The following is a 26,259-nucleotide window of genomic DNA, read 5'->3' as shown; positions in this document are numbered from 1 at the left end:
CTCTCATCGAGCATTTATTATGGATTGTTATTGTGTGTTATACATTCTGTGTGCTCTTTACTTGTCCCACTACTTTCCATCCCTAGGATTTTGGAAGAGGACGGATATAAGTGTTGAAGTTAAAACTAGATGTAGCACTTAGAAGTAGTTTAGAAGTCTAGGAAAGCATATTCCTACATGGGTAGATTTGAATAGATATAAGTGAGAGTGTATATAAACTTGCGGGGCCTGCGTTTCTTAAGAGTTGATGGTTACAATTAGATATTTGATGATGTCATGGAGGAGATGTACCATGCATATTAGTATGACTAAAACACTAAATTGGTCCAAGATTTTAATAATTAAAAATTCGAATTGAAGGTTACATATTTATATGAAAAGGGATGCTCCATATTCATCTCAAGGAATTAGCATGTTATTCTATAATTCTAAGGATAAATAAAATCATTTGAAGTTTGTCCAATAGCTCTCATTCATCTCCAATTCTCTCAATCACAACTATGTATATCATGTACTTTAGATGGTGATATTGGACCTCTCGGTTAGTACTAATAGTCAAATTCTTATACTCTTTATTTGATTTTGCTAGAAAAAATACATAATTTAGTACTTGCTTTGTTGGTCTACAATTTTAATAGTCTTTGGCTACAAGTAGGTGTCTCATGTTGCTAGAGATGAATCTTCTTATGCATGTTATATTATTATTTGAATGGTGATATTTTTCTTTCTTGTTAGTACTAATAGTCAAATTCTTATGCTCTTTCTTTGAGCTCACTAGAATCAATACATCATTCAATACTTTCTTGCAAGTCTACAATTTTAAAAGGTTTGGGTTACAAGATTTAGGTGTCTCATGTTGCTAGTGGTGAATGCTCTTATGTATGCCAATGTTTAAAGCTTCAGTGTGATTGCAACATTTTAGAATTGTAGGCCTTACTGGTGTTCACTAGGTTTACATTTGAGTATTATTGTGCTTCTTATGCTTTGAATGGTGACAAATTATCATTTTATTTAGTTAATGAAGCTTTAGATTTGTCTTATTAGTCCAAAAAATGCAAGTCTAGAGGTGTTAAGAGTACTATAGTAGGTTTGTTATAGTAGTTATAGATATATTTCCCTCTTGACCCATGTCATTCTTATCAATCCCCTAATTAAAAATACACATAAGTAGGGAAAGTAAATAATAGGGAAAATGGAGCATTCCCTAGTTAGAGAAACTAGGGAATTGCATAGGAAATTTTTATAGGTAGGGACATTTCTCTACCTTAGTTAGAGAAACTAGAGAATCACATAGGAAATTTTCATAGGTAGGGACATTTCTCTACCATAGTTAGAGAAACTAGGGAATTACATAGGAAATTTTCATAGGTAGGAAAATTTTCCTATGTAGGAAATTTCCTATGCAATTCCCTAGTTTCTCTAAATAGGAAATGTTCCAGTTTCCCTATTATTTACTTTCCCTAGTTATGTGTATTTTTAACTAGGGAATTGATAAGGAATGTCCCTTTTTTTTTCCCTATATAGGGAATGATTAAAAGTTCCTTAGTGATTTTTTGATACTCATTCACCACTTTGTAAGTGGAAATGGAAATGCAACAAGAAAAAAAAGGAGGGTTCTCATATGTGTTACTTTGCTTGGTTAACATTTATTTGATGATATGGTCTTTCTTGAGTACAAAAGCCTCATGAAATGATTACCTTTCTTTTGAAGAAAAGGTGTGTGTCTATAATTGTGAAAAGGCTAGTTTATTTTGATTATAGTTGGGCTGATTGAAGTGTTTATCATGTGTAGTGAGTCCCATGAGGGTCACCACCAAGTAAGGAGGCCCCTCTCTAGACCAAAGGGCGCCCACTTTGCTTGGTGTTGATCCTCGTGTACACTGAACATTGTATGGATCACCATTGAGTGAGAGAGGTACCTCCTTGGGTCGATTGTCCTTGTATTGCTTGGTCATTACCCTACAAGTGTAGGCTATTCAAATTTGGTGCTATTCTCAGGGAGAGTTAGTTGTGGTGTGATTTTCTCATGGCCCAAAGTAGACTAATATGTATGAATATGAGAGATTACTCAAATGAGGCACAATGAATTTTCATTTATGAATCTATTTATCATTTATTTTGTACTCAAAATTACCAAGGCTACCAATAATGGTACACTGAGACAAAAAATAATGGTACTAAGGAAGTACCAAAAACTACAAATTTTAGTATCTTGGGGGATAGAGAAAACCACTAATAAAGACAGTTGTCAATAGAAATATGGAATGATTTCAAATAAAAAATAAGTGTTCAGAGCTACAGAATGTGCTATCCAAATGTGGATTTTGATGCTTAGACTTTAGCCTATTCTACTTTATGTGTGTATAACTTCTATTCTATTTCTGTGTTCTCACTCTTAGCCTCTATCTATCTCTCTCACTATCGTTGCAACAATTGCATCTCTTTACAGGAGCAAGGCTCGATTCATTTTGTGATTTTTTGAGTGTAGATGGACATCTTAGGCAATGATGAAATGTATATTTCTTTCGTAGTCCAAGCCTTGTTTCTAGGTATATCTCCTTGAATCTTGCAAGTAGGTGCTTGTTGTCATGTAACTGTGCAATTCTCAAAAGTAACTCTACCGAGCTACTAATGGCAACACAGTTGCACAACATTGTTTGCTATCTCTTTATATGTGAAGCCCTTTTCTTTTCTTGTTGGGACCTAGTAGACATGGAGAGAGTAGTTAGAGGTAAAGTAATATAAACAATTCCTTTGATCATGTGAATGTAAAGCAAGATAAACAATACAAATAACAATGCACCTTTTTATCATCAACATAGAAGCTAAATGAAGTTACTAGGAAGTTAGATGTGTTTATTATGCAAGTCTATCCTCAATTTTCATAATGTGCACATTGATCCTATCTTCAGAATGATTAAAATTTTTCCATCCAACCAAATATCAATATCTTGTAATGAGTTTCTAGAAAAATCTCTCATGTCTTGGTCTAGTAGTGGCACCAGTTTTCCACAAACATGGTGCCATCTTCTATACAAAAATATTATGATAAAATTTTTAGTGGCAATCATGTACTTGTAGACAATAGAATCCAGTTGCACCTTGCAAGTGATTTATCTTGAACCCTTGCATCCCAGCTTGCATCCATAAGTTGTAGGATACTATTTGCATCTAGGTGCTTCACTAGGAACATGGTTCTTGAGGTTTGAACTTCATTATTGGAGAAGAAGTCCATGAAAATAGCTATAGGCATAAAAGTGGATATTTTTCTTTGACTACTTGAAATGTTGGACTTTAGATATTTCTCTACCTCATGAAATATTTTGCACATCTAACTCTCACTTATTCTGGAATCTAGTACTAGAGGGAGATGGTATATAAAACTGGTTGTAAAAGAATATGCCTCTCTCAACCAATGCGGCTTTGGTCCTCTCCTTGTAAAGGTCTTTGCTAAGAGAACTGTGGATGACATCTAGAACATCTACCACACATTCTACTAGCTGCCACTCTTAGACACTAGATGGATATAAGTCTGTTAACATCAAATGATCTTGTCAATTACAAGGTGAATAAGAAACACTAACCTTCATTCATAAAAATAGTAGATGCAATCAAAATGCACCAATATTTAGGTCTATGTAGAGGGATATTAGAGGTAGCGAGCTCAAGATGAAGCTTCTTATGCATAAAAACAAGTTGCACATACACTTCTTTGATTGTTTTCTTGAAGCCACTAAGCCTAAAATCCATTACTATGCCCTTTGAGCATGATACAAAAGGGTTGGCTATTGAAGACATCCTTTTCCTTCTTTGGTGCATGATTATCCAACTTTCCTTCATTATGGTCAAGGGAACCCACTTGTTATGCTCATTAAGCATATTGAAGGTGACTATGGATTTGATGGAAGCACCAAGTTTTGCGCACTAAGAAGATGCCTCCATGGAATAGGAAGATGGAGGGTAGAAACATGTTGTTGACTGATGAGAAAGCAAACAAAAACTCCAAAGGATATAGATGGAGACAAGAGAGAGGGCATGAGTATTGAGCACTCAAAGATTTCAAATGAGGAGAGGCTTGCATCACTTTTTCTCCCCTCACTAAGAGAAATGACTAAAATATGGTAGTAAAACATTACTATTGAAAAATGACAATTACTCTACTCATTTCAAAAAAACTAGCAATATCAAAAATGCCAAATTTATTTTTTGAGAATGCAAAAATGATTTTTGGAAAAAAGATTTTGTTACGAAAGCCTTCTTCTCATTGTGGAGCATACATTCTCTCTATATGCTAAAAGGTCGAAAAGTGACCTCAAACTCTCGTTAATGATACAATAAGGATTGCAATGGCTCCATCAATAGGGGAATTATAGAATCATCCTCTTAGGTAGTGGACTGCCCATCATTCTCAGTTACTATTCCCTTGGGTCATCTATTGAATCTAGTGCCTACTTTCAAAGATCACTTATTACAAATGATTCAACCATATATCTATGTTTGACCAGTGTAGGATGTAGTGACCATGATTATAGATGTCCTATTTAAGGAGATGCAAAAGGTGCAATGTGAGCATGTTCATCATATCCAACTATTCCATTGATCTTCATCAACAAGTGCCAAGATGTAAATAATGTTCTATTAGAAAGTGGATTTGGGGTAAATATTACATCATAGTGGCAACATGTAAATAATTTGGATTGATGGATTAGGTGCCAATCCAATTCTTAGTCAGAATGGAAAATTATCCAAGAGTGTAGTCACTGAGAATTCTCTAGTGAGTCCTCATTGGCGTGGCTAGTATTTCCTTCTTAGTCTAACTAGAGGTCTTGAATATTGATCAAGTTAGAGAAGATTATTACCTTCTACTCTCACGGGGTTCACTTTATATATATCCTCTATATAATGTGTGTTCATTGCTTATTTATAAATATCCTAAATTGTAAATTTTTCATGAATAAAACACAATCCTTTTTTATTCAATCTATAAGTAACCCCTTTATATGACACCCTTCTGTATGTAAAAAAATGGTGTTTCATAAATTCCTTATTTTGAACTCATGTTATACATACATATATTCATGAGTGACTCCCCCCCCCCCCCCCCCCCCCCCCCCTCCCCACAAGCTCCTAGTAGGAGGGCCCTGGTTGAGATATGTATGAGTCAACTAGAATTGGGATTGGGATCAATTGACTCTCTATTGTGACCATAATAAAGTTGATTTTTTCTAAACAAGATTACTTCTCCACCAACAATATTTTGACCAGCCATGGCAAAAATGATCAACATGGTGCAACGCTTGGAAAATGATGAAGAGGTTGAGCTCTTAACTCCTAATTCTAACTTGCAAAACTTGTCCTTAGTTGATATCTTACATATCATTCTAGAAATATTTGAGTTCATAGTCTCAAGTTGACCTTTCTTCTAGGCAAGAAAAAGTGGTTTTGAAGTAACAAGTTCTTGAGGATTTGGATCAAGGAGAAGGGGAGGCTAAGGTGGAATTAGCTACAGTCATTGCCACATTGTATGTGGAAAAATTGCTATGGCAAGAGAGAGAACTCAAGGCTTATCTTCAAAAGGTTACTAGAGTGATAGAGAATAAGGTGTCCACGGTTTATGGAGGGCAAGTCAAGACTAAATTGATGAAAATGAGTGTACATCCAAATTTGGAATTTCGATTGTAGCTAATTAAGTTTCTAACAATACTTAAAGATGTATTTCCGTGGGATTACTCTAACACATGAAGGGACTTGGACCCACAATTTTCTTGGTATTGCATCCCTTTGAATTCAGATGTAACACCTATTGAATGAAAAGATACAAGATGAACTTGCACATAGTTAAGATAGAAGGAGGAATTGGATAGACAAATTAAAGTGGGATTCATAGCTTTGGTAGATCAAGTGAAATAGATTTCTCCTATTGTCATGCTACCCAAAAAAAAAAAGAGAGGTTTTGTGTGGACTACCAAAAGTTTAATGAGACAATCATCTCAAATCCTTTTCATTTGCCATACTCAAATAGTATCTTGGATGAAGTGGCTAGTCATGAAATGTCCTCATTCTTAGATGGATTCAATGGGTACAAACAAGTCAAGTAAGCTTAAGAGGATCAGGAAAATACAACATTTATGTGGTTCAAGTGAAAGAATGCTCTATCCTTCTTTCAACACGACATGCAAGAAATATTTGATCTGTACTTAATAGAGTTCATCCATATCTTTTTGGATGACTTGAGCATCTTTGGTGTGGTTTTCGTGTAGCTCTATCACTTGGAATTCTATTTAACAAAGTGGAAGGAAGTTAATTTGAGCTTAAGTCCAATGAAGAGTGTGTTAGCTATCAAGGGAGGCATGATCTTGGGCCATGTGATTTCTCAAGAAGGAATTGTGGTTGATCCATGGAGGATGACCATTGTTATGAAAACATAAATTCCTACCTCTACTTTGGCTATTCTTAGATTCCTTGGCATGGTCAACATCTTTGAATGTTGGCCTATGTGGCCATTCCTCTCAAAAAATTAGCTCATGTCCCAAATCTCACTTTTAAGTTGGATTGCATAGCTCACTTAACATTCAACCATCTCTAGCTAATGCTATCCAAATCTCTCATGCACAATTATTTAGAGTGGTAGAGGACTTCCATATCTTTGTGGATGCCTCAAATAGTGTGATTGGTAGTGATCTAATGAAGGATGATGTGAAGGGATGTTTTAGACCTATTTTTTATTCTAGCCATTTTTTATCCACAATAGAGAAGAATTACTCACTAACCAAGCAAGAGTGCCTTTTATGATTTACTCTATGAAGAAGTTTTGGTATTACTTGTTAAGAAACCCTTTCATTATTCATGTGGACCATTCGGCCTTAATGTACTTAATGAAGCAACTAAATGTTATAAGTCTTACTTGATGGATCCTTTTACTATACAAGTCTGAGTTTCAAGTTGAACATTAGCCTAGGGTTCAACATGTGGTGATAGATCCACTTTCTTTGTTAGATCTCAAAGAACTTCTAAAATGGTGTGGATGATTTGGCTTAGTTTTTTATGATAGTGGTTGTGCTGTTGACTTTGATATTATTCTACAAAAACTTCCTTGGACATGGTATGAGGAAATGCTCATCTTTCTCACTACTTAAGAAGTTCTAGATCATCTCCCTATAGACCAATGGAAGCACTTTGTGCTTAGAGGAGGTAGTTTAAAGCTATTCTAAGTTTTTCAAAGGGTGGTGCTTCCTATGGAATAGGAAGTAGTAATGGATGTGGCTATCCAATGGAGCTATTAAGTGATCGATGTCGTGACGCTGTGTGTCCATGCAATGAACTTGAGGGTGGAGGTTTTCGCCAAGAATTTAAACTCATTAGTCAGTGTCATTAGGAATTTTTTTTCGTTGTGTGTGTCTTTTCCTTTGCAGTTCAGTTTGAACAGTTAGTTTGAAAATTTGATTACTTGGTTCCATCCTAAATTTTTTGTATTCGTTGAGTAGTACTCACACACAAATAACCTCATGTATGTCTGTGTGTGTGGTAGCTCATATGAATTCTTTCTTATGGGTCTACATTGTTTATGTATCCAGAAACTTCTAAAATGATGACAAAGGTTTTTAGTGTATGCAATTTAATGTCAAGACAAGTGGAAATGCCAAATTTGTATGAGATTCTTACAACCATATGAACTCTGTCTAATCCAAAGTCAAGAGTGCAAGACATGAAGAGAAGTTGCTTAAACTGAAGCAACATCTTGGAATGAGTCTATCAGAAATGTGGGGACAGAATGTGCATAATATTACATTCAATCAAATTTGAAGCTTTCAATGAAAAAGGGTGTGAATGGTGACTAAATAAAAGTGGTTCCCTTCTTGAAAGTGTGAACACAAGAACAAATCATTGGAATAAATCATAAGCTAATGACTAAATAAAAGTGGTTCCCTTCTTGAAAGTGTGAACACAAGAAAAAATCATTGGAATAAATCATAAGCTAATGATTTAGCTTATTAATTATTGGAAAAGATTTATTATGGGAAAAGCAAAGCTAATGATAGCTATGAAAAAGGTATGATCTGTGACGATTTGGAGGTGATGAGGCAAAAAAGTCAGAACAAAAAAAAATTTACATCGAGAAGGGGCCTATGTAAGATAGGAATGGACACACATGGGCCTTTTCCCTCCACTCTGGGGTTGTGCCTCCACCAAGTGTGGCTTGTTGAGTTGAGCTTCAATGAAAGCAATAGATACTAGTGGCCTTTGATCTTGTCTTGGAAGAGGTGATGGCACATGTAACTAGCATAGCCTTCTATTCCCTCTTCTCGCTCTATTTATTTGCATAGAAGGTTCTCTGCTTTCCTGTTGTTAAAGATTCCTCTCAGAGTTGCTTCACCATGCCTCTTGAGATTTCTCTATCAATTGGGAATTATTCTGATCTTGAAAAGGAAGACAATGACCAAGAACATCTCCTGCACATTCGAAACAAGCCATTTGATGGCACATGCTTTGTAAAAATCATGGAACTGTCTCTGAGAACTTGAACTATGGAGAGAGTCTTAGAGGGTGTGATCTTTCAAAATCCCAAGTCATGGAGTTGCTCAAGCTAGCAGATTTAGATGCATCCTTTGTAGCAAAGTCTATTCTTGATATGTTAGTTGGTCAATCTCAAAGAGTAGAATTGGTGAGAACATTTGCAAATGATCATGAGGTATTGTTGTTAGATGAGCCAACAAGTGCTCTTTATCCTTTATCAACCACTACAAGGAGTTGAGCTTATAGCGACGGCGGGTAGCGGCGTCACTATTTGCGTTGGTATTTGACGGTCCATAGGGAAAAAAAACAGGCCAAAATCGAGCATGGCTTTATTTCGTGTTTTCGCGTTTTGTGTTTTGAGAGCAAGAGCGAGGGAGAGAGCAACCGTCATAGAGAAGGAGAGGAAGAAGACTTGCCGCCGCCGCCGCCGTTGCCATCATCGCCATCATTGTTCACGAAGGAGAGGAGGAGCCTTCATTGCAAAAAGGAGCCGCCCCACACTCGCCATATCTCATCGGTGAGTCTCCCTCTCTCCTTATTTTGCTTGTTTAAGGTTTAAATCACTTTCTCTTTTGCTTGTTTAGGAGAGAAAATGACAGAGAAAGAGAGGGAGAGGGAGAGAGAGGGAGAGAAAGAGAAAGAGAAAGAGAAAGAGAAAGAGAAAGAGAGAGAGAAAGAGAGGGAGAGGGAGAGGGAGGGGGAGGAAATGAGAGAGGGAGAGAAAGAGAAAGAGAGGGAGAGGGAGAGGGAGGGAGAGTGCATTCTCTCTCTCTCTCTCTCCCTTTTGCTTTTGGAGAGTGTTAGGATATATTGTGAGAGGGAAAGGAAATGAGAGAGAAAGAGAGGGAAATGGAGAGGGAGGGAGAGAAAGAGATAATAGACTTATCGATAATTCCTTGTTTTTGTATTAACTTTATAGGCATAACAAATTAGTAATCATGCCAACTAGTCAACGTAAGGACTAAAAGAAAATGATACCCTAGCTAATGGTCATTATGGTACTTCATCAAAATGAACCAAAAAGTATTGCTATAGAAGAAGAATCCCTTAAATTGAGCATAGGATATTTTCTTCAAATGTTATGACTATGAGTAGAATTGATTGGAACAAATTTTATAACTATAGTTGATAAATTTCATAGATGGCATTAATTTTTATACATGGACCTAGGACAAAAAAACCACATTACTAAGATGTTTTTTGTTGAGACTGATTTATTATTAGACTAATAGATCCTCAATGATGCTCATAAATTTTGTTGACTAAGATTACTTATACTCAAAGCCCTCTAGTGCAGTTGTATAAGTAATCCTAGTAGAGCCCCTCTAAGATACTCAAAGTACATAACCTAGACACCATAGCTAGGTATATAAGGTATAATGGCCATACAAGAAGACACCTCAATAATTGACTGATCATCGCTAAATACCAAAGAAGAATCGTGTTCCATCCCCTTCAACTCTATATTCACCTCGTGAAGAACTTCATTAATCATAGCATCCTTGTCACCAATCTTTTTGTTGCAATGATGAAGTAACATATTCATCACTTTTCCTTTTAGCATCCAAGGCATTATCCAATCTTTTAGTCAAGTCCAAACATTTAGTCTTCAACTCATGAACCTTATGAACCAATGCTTTTTTAAAAAAACAATAATGAATAATTATCTACCTGGACAAACAAATCCTTGAGCGTGGCATATGGCCGAGATATAACATCAATAAATCTCTCAACTCCTATGTCCCATGCATTCTTTACATCAATCTGTAAAGCATTTCTTATATCTTGAAGTTTAGATTTCAACACCATGGATGCATCAATATCAACCTCAATGTTTTATAAAATTTGCTTCTCAATCTCTTGCAGAGGCTAAAACCTCTCAAGCAAGAGCTTATGGTCAACTTGCAACTTGACATACATCTCCATAAACCTATTCATTTGAGCCTCGTTTTCCCAAATTGTATTACAAGTCATTAAATTGTTTGTTGTAATGTAGATAAGATGGAAAACGAAGAAGGTCTTGTTGTTCAAGATCGCGAGGTGTATATTAATTAGTGTGTTCCATGTCCTTGCTCTCAATGCAAGTTGGCAATTAGACGAAAACACCGATTGTCTATAGAACACGTACGACGATTTGGCGAGTTTCAATATGAGATCATTGATCAGGCGATTGTGGATTTTCCGCAAATGGTAATTTGAAGTTAATATCAATCATGCATTGTACTCGTAAGCTAATTGAAAACCATATACAATAAGATTGGGTCTTGCTAGAAAATTTTCTATCCAGGGAGGTGATGTCTCGTCCCAAGGGGGAGTGCACCCTTTGCGGCCAATTAGCAGAGTTCGTGGGCGTGCGATGGATGGAGTGCAGGAGCCAATCCACCACTCGCAAGGCCAATCTATACCGTCAATGCCAAAGGAGACAGACAACCTTCCAAACCTACCTACAATCTTAGAGCCTCAGATGGACGCAATGATCGATACATTGATTCCCATGGATGTCGAGACTTTTGATCCGCTTAGAGAGGAAGCATCCATACCATTATATGATGGGTGCCGAGTATCTTGGCTGAAGCCACTATTGCACTCTTAAGTGTGCAAGCAAAATACGGGTGGAGTGATACGAGTGTGACCAAGTTATTCCGGTACCTTGCACATAGGCTTCATTGATTTTTTTTTTGACACTATTATTACAAACATTTGTGCTTTTTCAAGGTGTTTTATGATTTTTTTTAGGTTATTGAAATATCATATATTACCACCTGCAAATACCATGCTTGAGTCTTGTGATGATGCACGACATGTTTTACGGAAGCTTGGCTGTAACGTGTCCACTAGGATCATCCAGGACACGTCTTAGCAGTCCATCGGAAAGGATGTCTAGAAAACTCCACCCGGCACTCCCATGGAATGTTACGGGTTTTGCAATCTAGGTCTTCCCGTGTCTGCCCCGTAGCGGAAGTATCCTGGCCGTTCCCACTTAGGATCGACCTGAATTTGGGTTTTCTTGTTTGGTCATTAGCTAGCAGCAACTAGCGTCAGACCCGAGCGAATTACTTTACGCAGAAACGCCAAGTCCGAAGCGGATTCACGCTGCACTTGGTTCAAGGAGAATGGGAAACGAGAGGGATGCAAGGCTCAACCTCTCTGCCATAAGGCATAGTCCCATTCCGTTCCCCTAAAACAGCGTAAATCGGGTAAGACGTAACTCTAGGTTATTGCTCTCATTATTCGCTTCGGTAATGATGATCATCCCGCTGTTCTTCGAGATTTTTGAGAAAAGTTCCCGGCTAACCGGGACCACCCATCCGTGGGACGGACCCATGGTCCATCCTCCGCACTTTCCTCGGTTTGTTTTAGTTATGTAATTATCTAACACATTAATTTGACATATAACAATCAGCTTCTTTAATTAACCCTGTTAGGTACTGGTTCCTTCACGTAATTTTATCACGTGACATAGAAAAACAATATCAAACAACTTCTTTATTAGCATTTCATCATTTTATCTTTGAAATACAAGGAGTTTCGCCCGTAGGCTTGTCCATAATCTGCCCGAAGGCTATCCAGTAATCCGCTAGGGATCACTATTCCAAGCTTCTGCCCGTAGACTAGTATGCGGGCCTCGAGATCCAATCCTGAGTCACGTTAGCCTCTTGTGCAGGACCCAGAAGGCGAGGGATTTACGGCCAGAGCCCCCCCTGGCACCCAAGCGTCCTCCTGCTCCAAGTAGAGCTCAACGGAAAGACCTCTCGCGGCGGGTTCGGTCCACGTTCCCGGCGCGGTCAACAACCCCCTTGGTTAGGGTCAGGCAGGCAGTCGGGGGTAACTGAAGCTGCCTCTCCCTTCAGGCCTTCAACCTGAAGCATTAGATATCTTTTCATCCTTTAGTTCCTTGAGCAAACAATGCAAACAGTGCTTTCTAAACTGTTACAAGCACAATCAATTTCAGTGGTCGTTTATTTGGCCAACTGTTAAGGAGTGAATCCTTCTCTCCGAATGCATCCATCATTCGATCCGGGATTTATTGCGACTTGGCAAGATCCCCAAGGGTTTGTTTGTTCACCCTTTTGTCCTTGGGTTAGGGCCATACCCTGTTAACCCAACTTAACCAATACCATAGGTAATAGTAAATCCTGGCGACCATGTCGCTTCAATTTATTGAATTGGTCATTTGCTTCCAGGCAAATACCTAACTTTCCTTTTTCTTGGCAATTATTCCCCAAGAAAGGTGATGTAACAGGATGATTACTCATCCTCTTGTAAGTTAAATTTGCGCAATAACTTGCCAACCTCATTTCAAGAAATGATAAAACTCTCTTGTGGACAAATCACAAGTCTATGCGATGTTGCAACTTTTTTGCACATGTGTTGCATCTATTCCACGGGATCATTTCACCCATTGAATGGCGTTTTCTGGTCACGGAATTACCTCCAGCCGAGTAGCAGGGATTAAGGCGTCTTCTTACCCCACCCATTCCTAATTATATTGGCCACGATCCTAGGAATTTCCAACTCAGTCGGAGTTTCATCATTTGAACGAGTGATCCTTGGGATAGAAACCTCAGATCGTTTTATGCATGAGCATCCAATTGACTCAACATTTCGTGAATGTGGGTATGATCATTGGGTTTGAGGGTTTTGACTTGGCAACAAGTGTAAAACTAGGTCGACTCCTTATCGTACTAAACCCAAGTGAGCACTTGGGATATTTGTCATATCGACTGAACCATGCCCATATAAATCCCTTGTGGGTTAGGTGATTTAGACAACTCAATATACTTGTCTTGCGACAAGGATGAACCCTTCCTAGAGATAATAAACTAGATCTAAAGGAGGAAAAATAGTTACAACTACACCAATACATGTAAACATGCGATTCATTGCTTCTACGCATCACATAGTTCACAATAACCCTATCTTTCCTTGGTAAAGTAAAAATGCCTGATAATCTGGACACTAACTTTCCTAGGTCCTACTAGGACTCACATCAAATAATCATGCCTACAACCTTGTTGTCTACACTTTAGAATCTCATGCTTTGATAAACCATGCAACCTTTCCTAAATGCGGCTCCTGATGAATGAAATTTTTGCATGACGACTATGCAACACGCAACTTTCTCCTAGCTACAATGTAGTCAATGAAGTTCATACAAAACTAAAGCTAGTGTTAACTTATTCCATTTTACATGCCACTTGCAAGTCCATAGATCATTTTCGTACTCTTCTATTTCTTTTCGGATAACATCTTATGGGTGTTAACTTTTCCTCATGAATCATTACAAGGAAGATTTATCTAAAAATGTGACATGCCATTAATCTTTCCATGCCTAGTAAAAAGGTATACCTCAATAATTTCAACCTTGTAATGAGGTAACAGTTGTCCTAGGCTCGTCACTTTTGAATGCACAAAAGGAAACTTACTGATAAGGTCCTACAAATGCATAGACACCTTATGCTCTTTTCATTCATTCCATTGAACGTACCAATGATCAATTTTCATATCTTAAGCTATTTCTAGTAAATGTTCAAATAGCCAATTCATTTTCCAATTGCATTTAACTTGACTAGTTGAATTTGAACATGCATGAGTGCTTCCTAATCCATGATGTTATCGTGATTAATTCAATGCTTTTGTGTGGAATCCAAATAGATAAAACCTGGACTTGTGGACTCCGGGAAATATCCACGTAAATACTAGGAGAAGATCCTCTCGCAGGCGCGTCTTATGACTTTTTAGGGCCCATTGTAGGCGTGATTTTGGCTTCCGGTTTGCCTTCGCGGTCTATAAATTTACTCGCCTTGGTATGCAGCCTCAAGATCTTGCCCTTCTCCCTCGTACGCAGGAGATACCTTCATGGAACTTCGGATCTTTAAAAGGCCGGCCTGTGGGACCTGGGCCTATAGGATTTGGGTATATGGGACTTGGAGCTTATGGAAGGCCTTAGGATTCGGAGCTTGGGCCTTCTTTCTTTCGGAAAAAGAGAGGGTTCGTGAAAGGGATCTTGTGATGGACCTTGCAGGAGTGAAGACTTTAAATCTGGCCCTAGAGGCCTTATGGGAGATTTGGTAGGAAGGCCCTTATAGGCTTCCTCTTCAGAGCCAGGGGAAAAAATGGACTTATGGAGGATCTGTGTGGAAGGGCGTTAAGGAACCCTCTTGTTCTCTACAAAGACCTCGGGGGGGGGTTGATAGGGATGGGGTTATGGGGGAAATGTAGTGGGAAGGGGCTTTAAATCCGAGCCTAGGAGGCTCATGGGTGATTGGTGGGAAGGGACTTGTGTTGGGAATCCACGAGAAAGGGGGTTTATAAAACCCGAGCTAAGGTGGGCTTTATAGGGGATGCAAGGGGGGGAAAGGCCTAATTCCCAGGGGGTGTGAAAGACCGCTTGAGAAGGGCAATAGAAAAGGGGGCTTAGAGAGCCCCCCCCCCCCCCCCCTAGAAGCTTCTCGGGCGTGATGAAGACCACGTGGGCAAGCAAAAGGGCAATATTTTTGTGGAAGGCGGCATCAGCAACAACGACCGGCAGCAGTTCGATTGGCAGCAGGGTGGCGGCGTTCAGCTCGACTGGCCGCTTCCACTTCTCCTCACTGCGCTGCAACATGGCGGCTCCACAATCAGAAGGCGTCCTTCCTCCTCTTCCACCTCTTCACGCAAAGCCTCACGACTCCCTCTCCCCTTTTTTTTTCCCCCCTCTCCTCCACACGGTCGCCTCCTTACGGCCCCTCCATCACGGACGCCTCCCCCCAGCCCCTCCTTCCCATACTACTTAAATAAGTGAGGGGGGAGGGTCCTCCCTCTATCAGTCTCCCGACTCCTTTTAGCCCCCCCAACTCCCCCCTCCACACGTGGTGGCCTGCATGGCTCATCTCCCCTCCACCTCTCAAGTTCCCTATTTCAGTCCATCCCCTTCCCTCAGCCACGCTTTGGCTGGGGGAAGTAATAAAAAAAAATTGCAATTACCTTATCCTCTTGACCTCTTCCCAAGAGGTTGTTTACCTATGGTTATGCGGGTTATTTAAACCTCGGTCCCGTTTTGCCAGTGGAGAGGTCATGATTCTTCGGTCCCGATTTACCAATGCGGAGTACTCCTTTTCTCGCGTACGATCATAAATCAGCTACCGGAAATGGAGATAACCTTTTCACAAATTTACGATGTGCGGGAGGTTGGTCTAGTAATATTTCAAACGGAAATATTACATTGGCATGGACTACAATAACATCCATGCATGTATCAACGATTGCATACTGTTTCGAGGAGAATACGAGACTATGGAGACATGTCCAAAGTGTGGTACTCACAGGTATTGACACGACTTGCAAGGGCAAACCATCCCTCAAAAAGTTCTCAGATACTGTCCGCTCATCCCCCGCATAAACCACATGTTTCATACGTCCGGCATGGTGATCTTGACAACGTGGCATGTACAGAATAGGTCCATAGATGGAGTTCAACGAATATCAGCGGATTCGCGCGCATGGAGCCACATTGACTCTACCTTCCCAGGCTTTGCGCGAGAGCCAAGGAATCTTCGGCTCGGTCTTGCAATGGATGGCGTGAACCCATTCAGTCTGCGCTCAACTTCTTATAGTGTGTGGCCTATAGTCCTTGTCAACTACAACATCCCTCCATGGCTTTCTACGAAGAAAGGACATCTCATCCTTAGCTTGCTCGTCCCAGGCCACTACAAAGTAAAAAATATGGACATGTATCTTCGTCCATTAGTCGATGAGCTTAAGATTTTGTGGGAGGAGGGGGTCACTGTGCAAGATATGAGCAGGCGCGATGGTCGGCGACGGTCAGCCAATATTCAAGCCATTCTCATGTGGACGATGCATGACTTTCCGGGATTGGGAGAGTGCTCAAGTGAGCAGGCCTCCGTTTTCACTGGTAATATCTATATTTTATCTCATTCAATCAAGTATTCACTAGGTCCTGGTGTTGGAACATGTCTGGTTACCTCAGGTTATCATGCATATCTATTGTGCAGGCCACAGTTAGACTCCCGAAGGTCACGAACCATGAAGAAGATGGTATATCAAGGACACATTGCTTTCTTACCGGAGGATCATAAACTCAGGGAAGGTTTCCTTGGACGACCTTCAACACGTATGAACGCCGCAAGCTGGTACGAGCTGAAAATGGTCCACGCGGAATCACATCCAAATGGAATGTGACGGCTCTCAGTTTTCTACGAGCTGCCATATTGGACCCACTTACAGGTCAACCACTTGTTGGATCCCATGCATATTTTCAAGAATGTGGGCAGCTTGCTATGGGACCACATCACAGGAAAGAGAGACACTATAGGGGCACAAATGGATTTGAAGGAGGTAGGTAAGATGGAGGCGCTTTGGCCGCAGTCGAGTGCTGATGGTCGCGTGCAGCTTCCTCGCGCTCCTTGGGTTTTGTCCACTAAAGAAGAGCGCATTGTGAAGCAAGTCTATCCGCACTCTGACGGGTATGATGCGTTCTCTTAGGGGTTGCATTTTCTAAAGACGACCGATTGTCGGGACTAAAATCCCATGATTGGCATAAGATATGTCAGGTTTGTGCTACAAATGGATTGTAATTAGCGTGGGCATTTTGCAATTTGGAAAGTGGCCATTATTCATAATACTTTCTCATTTGTGGTAGTTTGTCCTACCGATCGCGATCGCAGGATACCTTACTCCAGAAATTCGCGGGGCCATTTATAAGTTGTCGACTTAGGTGCAATGGATCTCACAGAAAGAGATTAATACATCCTCTATTGAATCCGCGAGGCGGGGAGCAGTGGAGACGATCTGTCTCTTTGAGAAATACTTGCCCACTAGCATGCTCACGATACAAATCCACCTTCTTGTGCATCTTGTGGACGAAGTGGAGATTGTTGGACCTGTCCATATGCGATGGATGTTCTTCCTGGAGCGCTTCATGAAAACCCTGAAAGGCTTTGTGCGACAACGAGCTCGGCCAGAAGGTAGCATGGCCGAAGGTTGGTTGGTGTCAGAGGCGTTAGTGCATATTTCACAATGGCTACCAACGGTGGAACCAGACAATGAAATGCTATGGACGTTGAAGGACGATGATACACTGACTGGAGATGTGGTGGTTGGAAATGGGGTAGAAAAAAGAATGGATACCTCAATGGAAGAGAAGGTGAATCGCTTTTGTATGTTGCACCATGCCTCCATGGAGACGTGGCTCGCCAAGTACCAGATTGCAAGGCAAGATCGAGAGGAAGCGCGAGCTGAATTCCGACGTAGTACACATCATCGACCGATTCGATATCCCAAAGGCATGGAGGAGATGCCGCGGTTTATGTCAACGCGATGGTTGCATGGAGCCTTGACGGCAGCATCTCGCGAAGGGACAAAGGTCTCAATGGAGGAGTGGGAATTCTCAAGGGGATGTAATCCAAAGGTGATAAGGGGTTTAGAATCTGTCATATCTAAATTTTATATGCGACATCTAATTTGAGTGTTTCAATGTACAGTACAAAATATATAGTGCAACGTGGTCGCACAGACCGCATTTTCGCGTGGAGCGTATTGACAAAATGCGCTCCACAATGGACTATGGTGTCATGGCAAGGTTCGAGCAAGAGAGCCGGCGACAAGCAACGGATCCAAACACGGTTGTGGATGAGATGGAGTATTTTGGGAACTTGCAAAGTATTATTACGGCGGATTACAATAGCTTATCCATGATACTATTCGATGTGCAGTGGTTCAAAGTGGTACTTGGAGGAGCAGGAGCAACAGTTCGACGAGGTCCATCTGGATTTCTTGAAATAGATTCCAAAAAAAAAAGGATGGATTTGCGCAATACCTTTGTGTTGTTGGCCCATTGTGAACAGGTGCATGGAATCATTTTCTTGCTAATTGTATTACGACATGGTTTATGTCACAATGGTTTGAACTCTCTTGTATGTGTTTGTGAATAGGTAATCTTCTATCCAAATCCCCGACAACCTCGATGGTTGATATTGCAAGGGGTGGAGGCCGTCGAAAGCTTGGAGCTAGCATTAGCTAACAATGATGGAAATACAGGAATCCAATAATTTTTTGAGAACGAGGCGGACTCATTCTTTTGTGGTGACATGTCTATCGACCTTCCAGTGTATGCGGAGTTGTGTCAGGAGATTAACATGGGACCATAGGATACTTCATACTTGGAGTATCCACTTACTCAATTCGTTGACCAATCTCTTATAAAAGTACATAAGATATGCATTTTAAGAGAGATTTTTTTTAAATGATTTATATTGATGTGCTTTGTATGATTTAAATTGAATATTCTAACATCATTTTTTATCTATGCAGGTGACATTTTCAAGATGAGTTGAGGGATGAGCGATGAGGAGTTGCAGGACATCTTTGCACGCATGTCTCTAGACCCCAGCTCGCGAGATTCAGAGAGATGGCAGACCAGGAGCTGTCTTGTTCTTTGTCAAGGCGCTCTGCTAGATTTGCTTCAGCGTGATCGGATACTTCGGCTTCAAGCAGAGGATCTCGATGCTCAAGACTTGGGCCAGAGGAAGGGAGTGCATCGGGATCAGGGGGATGCTGCTGTGGAGACACGAATGTAGTGTCTCCATCTCGTCGTTCAACTGGAGCTACGTCACCTCCAAGATTTGTCACACCTATGGGGACGTCTACTCTAGTTACTCCGGCTTTTGCCCATTTGCCCAGCCATTAGCAGGGTGCACCCCTTTGGGTGCCACTCTGAGAGATATTACCCCCGTCGGTACACCGAATGTAGAGGGGTCTCTTGGATATGCCCAGGAGCGTGGACACAGATGGGAGAGGACCCATCTTAGGAAAACTCCTAGGGGTTATGGATATCTAGTCGATAGTAGGTCAGGAGCCATCATCATGAATGATGAGGGGAGGAGGGTGATGGCTCGCATGAGAGAGTTGTGCCAACAAGTTTTTCGGCACAATGTTCTGGATCATTGGAAGAACATACCGGAGGGGAGTAAGGACTACATAGTAGCATCCTTGCGTGAGGAGTTTTTGATGCCAGCTGCAGTAGATAGATTCTCTATGGGTTGGATGATGGATTGCATGCGTGCATACATGTCACACAGACGATCCGACGCACGCAAGGCAATCAAGAGTGGGGCTGCAAAGCCCGAGTGGTTAGATGGAGACGATTGGCGCCGACTGAGGGAGGAGGCTATAGATTCTCCATGACATTGAAATCAGTAGCGCGAGGCGGCGAGGGCACGACTCGAGGCCGGAGTGGTCCATCATCTTGGGAGTGGCGGCCACAGTGTTACAACTATATATATCATCTCTCACTTGACTTGGGTCTCACCTATATATACTAACTCTACATCAATATGAATCATTCTTTGGGAGCATGTCTTATGTATCTCTCTCATACTCTCTCTCTCTCTCTCTCAACATGGTATCAGAGCTATGGATGCGTAGCAACAACAAGGAAGATAAGTTGTTTCATTGTTTATACTTGATTGAATTCTTTGCACAAGTGATGATTTGATACATGAACTTGTTCAAATTAGAAGTATTAGTTAATTTTGTCTTTTAAAAAAACCCGGGTCCAAGTGCGTAGCTCTCATCATGCTCTCGAATCCTGTCAAAACCACTTGTCAATCGGAGTTCTGGATCAAAAGTTATGATAGTTCAGGATTCAAGACAACAATTCTGCTCGAATCTGCGATTCTTTATTTAAAACTGTATTTCTAATTATAGTTCGTTAATCCCCAATTATAGTTTATTAATCGCTCGTCTTCGTTAATGATGTTGATTACGACAAGCAAACATCTTGCTATTTTTAGCGATGTTTTATTATCATTCACGTTCTTTGCTCGACCGAAATAGCACTTTTCTTATATGCGTCATCTCGTCTTGCACGTTACGCCTCTCTATTTCGGGCTTTCTTTTTAGTCACTCAATACTTTTCGTCGTTCTTATGTGCATATCCCTATTTTGATTGTCATGCGTCTCAACTACGCTCGTCTTGATCATGGTTTGCAGATTCTGCGATCTCATCTTATTTGTTTTCTCTCCACATACAGGCATGGCCAATTGCGTAATTGTTAATGGATATCCGTCTGGCCAACGTTCGGTTCCCTTCTTCCAAGGACAAGGCTTTCCTGGGTGGAAAGCAAAGATGATGCTAATTCTTGAAGGTGACGAATTATTTGATATTGTTTTGGGCGACCTGTCTTGCCCAATTCAACCTATTGATGTGATGAATAACAATTCTATGCATGGTCCATTATTTGAACAATGGAAAATTGATCATACTGATTGGATTCGTCGTGACAAAGCGGCTCGTCGTTATATATTGTCTGCACTTCCTGACTCACTTATGTTGGATGTCTTTCATCTGGAAATCTCTCATGCTATTTGGGAGTATCTTATCTCAACGTTTGAGAAGAAATCGGTCACCGAAATTTTATATCTCCAAACTTGTTTGAAGAATCTTCAATATAAGGTTGGTACTTCTATGCACTCTCATATCGAGGCTTTTAAAGACATTATCAATCAACTTGGTGTTGCCGGCGCTCCTATTGCTAAAAATCAAATTGTTACTCAACTTCTTCATACCATCAAAGATTCTTTATATGACAATATCATCACTATTTTGTCTAACAAGGATGATATCCACTTTGACAAAGCATGTATATCTTTTATTGAATATTCTCAATGTCATGAGCATCATTTGGAAAAATCTGATGTTGTTTTGGTCACTCGCGAACAAAGGGATTTTGATGCTGCTTTTGTTGCTCGCAAGCGTCCTGCTTCACGTTTTCAGCAGGGTGGATGCCCTAATCCAGGTAGTAAATCTTCTCATCTTGCTTATCCTAACAAACATTGTTCTTACTGTGATAAGAAAGGTCATGTGGCTTCTGATTGTTGGGCACGTCAATATGATGAGGAGCATGGAGTTACTACAAAGCAACCTCGCTCATCCAAAAGTTTTCCTCCTTCTGATTATTGTGCACATACAGATCATCCATCTCGTTGTTGTTATAAACGCAGATATGATGAAGAACGTTCTCGAGCTTATATTGTGGTGGAGCATTGTCCCAATGATCAAATGGTTGCAGACATCTTCACAAAAGCTCTTAGTGAAGCTCGCTTTAGCTCATTAAGACATGCACTTGGTATTGTTCCAAGTTCTTGTCTCACTGATTGAGGCATATATCATTGTATTCAAGAAAACTTTATAGTAAATTATTTTTGTATCGTAGGTATGTGTAGGGGCTTGGGTTTTTCCCTTGTTCTCCCCAAGGGTTTTTTTCACTCGCAGCCAGAGACCTTTGTTTGAGTGGGTATGTTACAACTATATGCATCATCTCTCACTTGACTTGGGTCTCACCTATATATACTAACTCTGCATCAATATGAATCATTCTTTGGGAGCATGTCTTGTGTATCTCTCTCGTACTCTCTCTCTCTCTCTCTCTCAACACACAGGACATATTTGGAGGACTTTGTAAGTTTTTCTTTTGTTTTGCTTGTTTTTTTTTTGAAATATTCTTTGTACTGACAATCATGTTTCTAACAGTTAGCATTTTGTTTTCTTTGCAACACTCCATTACAAATCGCGATTCGATAGGCCTTGAGACTCGATATTCAGAGAGGCACGGTCTCAATGCATTGATCAACCGATTGTATAGACGCGGCGGCCCTGTAAGTCACTCATCTTTCTTGTCCGTAGTTACCATGGGATATTTGAATGCATTATTGTATGGTGGATTGATGTGTTGTTTCTTTTTCTACAGAGTTCGTTCGATGCTTATTTGCGATAGGACGAGCTTTCGGGGGACGAGGATTTGTAGCTCGCCCTTGGATCCTTGGAGCTCACACACCTTTATTTTTTAGTCGCCTGATCTATGTAGACATTTTCTATGTATTAGTGATATCCTATCATGATTGTACCGATCGCTTTTTATGCGATCATGTATTTATTTCATGTATCAGTTTTATGATTTCAATATATATTCTTTTTGTTTGCAAGCGCTTTGTATACAGTAGTGCAGAAACTATTTTGTATGGCTCTCATATAGCACACAGTGCTATATCCACAAAAAAAAATTTATCCCTGTTACCGTCGCTATTAGCGTCACAAATTTTACTGCTTGCGTCGCTATTGCCGTCGCTATGCGTGTCGCAAAATATCGCTATCAGCATCGCTATTGGCGTTGCTATCAGTGTCGCATTTACGACGCTGATAACGACGCCAATAGCAACGCTGATAGCGACATTTCTATGGCATCGTTAATAACGACGCTTTTTGCGACGACGGGGGCAAATTTTGTTGTTTGTATTTTCGTCGCTTTAAACGTCGGTATAAGGCCTATATCTTGTAGTGAACTCAAAACATAGAAGACTCAAAAATCAAAATTTAGAGGTTGAAAGGCCTCATCATTGTCCTTGTGGATCTATTGTGGTTTCAATCCACTTCATGAAGATGAGCTTGTTTAATGAGAGGGATTTTGAAAGTAAAAGAACCTAAAGATGGCTATGGGTTTAGCTCTCCTGATTGATCTTTGGATTTGTACTTCGAATAGAATTGCAATATACTAGACCTTTTGACATCAAATTTGTTGTCTTGAATCGATCTTGATCTTGCTTCCATCTTGAATAGCGTCCCTTGCACGAGTGACTTTTGTGAACTCTTGCACATATTCTATGCAACATCTAGTGAACCCGATGTGAAGATATCACTTTTTTTCATCGAGATGGGAGACCCTTTGAATAATCCACCTTCATCATTTACGTTTTCCACCTTTTAGACCAATGAGATGAAGACTTTGTTATAAACTCTTTCTTCAGCCATTATGATGAAAAATGAACAGATATGATTATCTACGCAATAGCAGTAGAAGTAGCTGGATTAACAATGAATGTTGCATCAAGAACAGGAGCATACGGTTGATGTGACCAAGGCGATCAAGGCTATGGTTAGTGAGAAAAAAATATTTTATGGCCAGAATGTTTTAGCCTACATTAAGGCCTTTGAAAGCCAGATGCATTTCTTCAAAGTTTTGACCAACTGGAGCAACTATTTCTTACGGCTTATGACTCCTACTTTACAAATTAGAGTAAGAGATCAGTTTATACATGATTCTAACTGGAATGCTTTCAAGAAAGTGCTAAAAGACAAATATCTTCTGGATGATTATGGTATTGCTACACGAAAGACATTTAGAGAGTGGGTTTATCAGCCCAACAAAGGACTTGTTACCTTTGAATTGTTGTAGTATTTTCAAGAGCGATACAACCAATTGGATGCACTAGAGCAAAGAGCTTTGAACTGAGAGAAAGCGGAGTTATTCTTACAGACAGCTGATCGTGAACTTTTAGGATGAGTTGGAAGAACTGCTAGAGGACTGTACATAGCGTATGGGATTGAACACGGATTGGTAGGATACTGTCAATGCAGTTTCTACAATAACAAAGAGGTGGAGATGGAAGGCACACTTGCAGAATGGGATGCAATCACCACCATTGATGTCTTCTCCTACCATGACTTCTCCTACTTCTCTTTCTACACCATCCATTACTTTTCCTATTTCTTAGCCTCTATGTATGCCTATGCCTATTCCTACTGTGGTTATCAAACCAACTACAAAACTGACTGTCGAAGATATGGTGGAGGAGATATCAAAGAACTTAAAAGACCTACAAATCAAGATGACTAGAATGGAGAAGTAGCCACTTTGTCCAGCTCCGATTTTAGCCCCAACTTCTTCTACTCCTGGAAATTTTTCTAGGAGTGATTGTGTCTGTCTTTGCATGTGGTATGATAGTCCAGATCATGAGTGGAAGGACTGTCAAGATTTTGAAGAGGCAAGAAGGCTGAAGTTGGTAGTCTGGAAAGACAAGATGATATATTTTGGAGATACAAAGCAGCCAATCAAACCGAAGTTTGGTAAGGGTGGTATGAAGAAATTGTTAGAGTAGTCTCTTTTGCACTCTTCTTATCTGATGTGAGAGGTGTCAAGAGAAGCTATTGTCTATGGCCTTCAGTTGTTAGAGCAGTTGCCGAAGGACAAATCTTCTTTATGTTCCTATGCATTGCATGTAGAGGAAAAGGGGAAAGCTTCAACATCCTAAATTTCAACCATAGGTGATGAGATCAGGAAAGGGACTAGATGGGATGATTGATTGATGTCTTTTCTATCTATGCCTATATGGAAAAATATTAGGGATTTGAAGCGCTTGTTGAGGAGAAGGGAAAAAGAGATGATCATCCTTTAGGTTCGAAGAGGGTGACTAGAAGGAGTGATCTGATTTCTCAACCTTCTTCTTCAGGACTAGAGCAAATTATGGCTGATGTTCATAAGCTGAAAGTACAAGAAGATTAGAAAGCCCTGAAGACAAAGGATCTGAAGCCAAAAAAGCAACCTAGATTCAAGCTACTTTCTAACATTGAGACAACTACGAACTTCAAGAAGGTGCTTTAGGATCACATTCTTAATTACAAAATTGAATTCACACTTGGAGAAGTCTTGGGAATTTCCAAAAGAGAATTTCATGATGTTATTATCAACATCATTAAAAGAAAACAACAGATTATTGAAGAGCCGACACATGATATGATCCATCGTGAGGCTTTAGTAACTGTCAAGCCTATTATCTATGGCTTACAGATTGAGGAGATTAATTCTAATGAGGAGATTATTGAGGAGTCTACAGATAGAGATTTATATATGCAGTCTAAGAAGACTCTTCAACCTTTACTTCAGCCCGTACAGTATGTGGAGAGTGATGATGTGCCTAGATTGGTGCCTCGTAGCCAATTTTCTCGTAGTCGTTAGGCTTGTACGACTATGGAGACGATAATCAAGCTTGGTGAGGTGGAGACCCTTATGTTGCTCTTTTGGATCATGGCTCCGAGATTAATGTCATAGTGCGTGGATACTGGTAGATGGTCACTTGATGTGGATCATGGTTAGCACATGTGTGTGGCCAATAGCACTGTAGGAGATTTGTATGCTACTTGTCTGAACTTGAAGATTTCTACTAGATATGTGGATAAGACTTATCATTTCTTTGTTCATAACTCTTGTTTCCTATCCTATTATTTTGGGGTGGCCATTCATTACTAAGTCTCGAATGGAGACTAAGGTTTTGGAAGATGAGTCGACCTATGCGTGGATTCAAAGCAAGGATGGAAAGAGGAATGTCCAATTCATGACAGTTTGTGTCAACCGTCAATAAAATAAGAATTCTTTGAGGGATTCCCATCTTCCAGTAGGAGAGCCGAATTTTTTTTAGGTACCACTGTCTTGTGAGATGACAGTGGTATGAGACAGGGAAAGCTCTTGCCTCCTAGCAATAGTAGTTTTTTCTCAAGAGTTTATGGTGTTTTTGCTGAAAGTACTTTGTGTTTTCAACATATTATGGACATGCCTAGAGCTACTAGGCAGTACTTGAAGAGAAAAGAAAAACAATTGAAGCTTACAGGTCTTTTATAGGATGAAGACAAGGTAGATGGTCTCTATGATGGGTTGTCATGTTCGAATATTATGGTGGATCTTTCAACATTACTGAAAACTGAAAATCAAGAGCTTTCATATGTCTTACAAATTCATTCTCTGGTGATGTATTGTGAAATTGCTGACTTCATGCTGCAAGAAAATTTGGGTGTTGAGAATTCTCAGCAAAAAGTATTATTTGTTGAAATATTTTAGTAAAAAGATTTACAGGGTGCTGACTTATGGTAGCAAACATGATTTACAGGGCTGAAGTAAGTTGTGAACCTTAGTGTTG

This window comes from Lygodium microphyllum, chromosome 23 (assembly GCF_053477565.2).
Source record: "Lygodium microphyllum isolate KBCC chromosome 23, Lygodium_microphyllum_v1.1.10, whole genome shotgun sequence".
Taxonomy (NCBI): domain Eukaryota; kingdom Viridiplantae; phylum Streptophyta; class Polypodiopsida; order Schizaeales; family Lygodiaceae; genus Lygodium; species Lygodium microphyllum.
Note: the sequence above shows the minus strand (reverse complement) of the source record.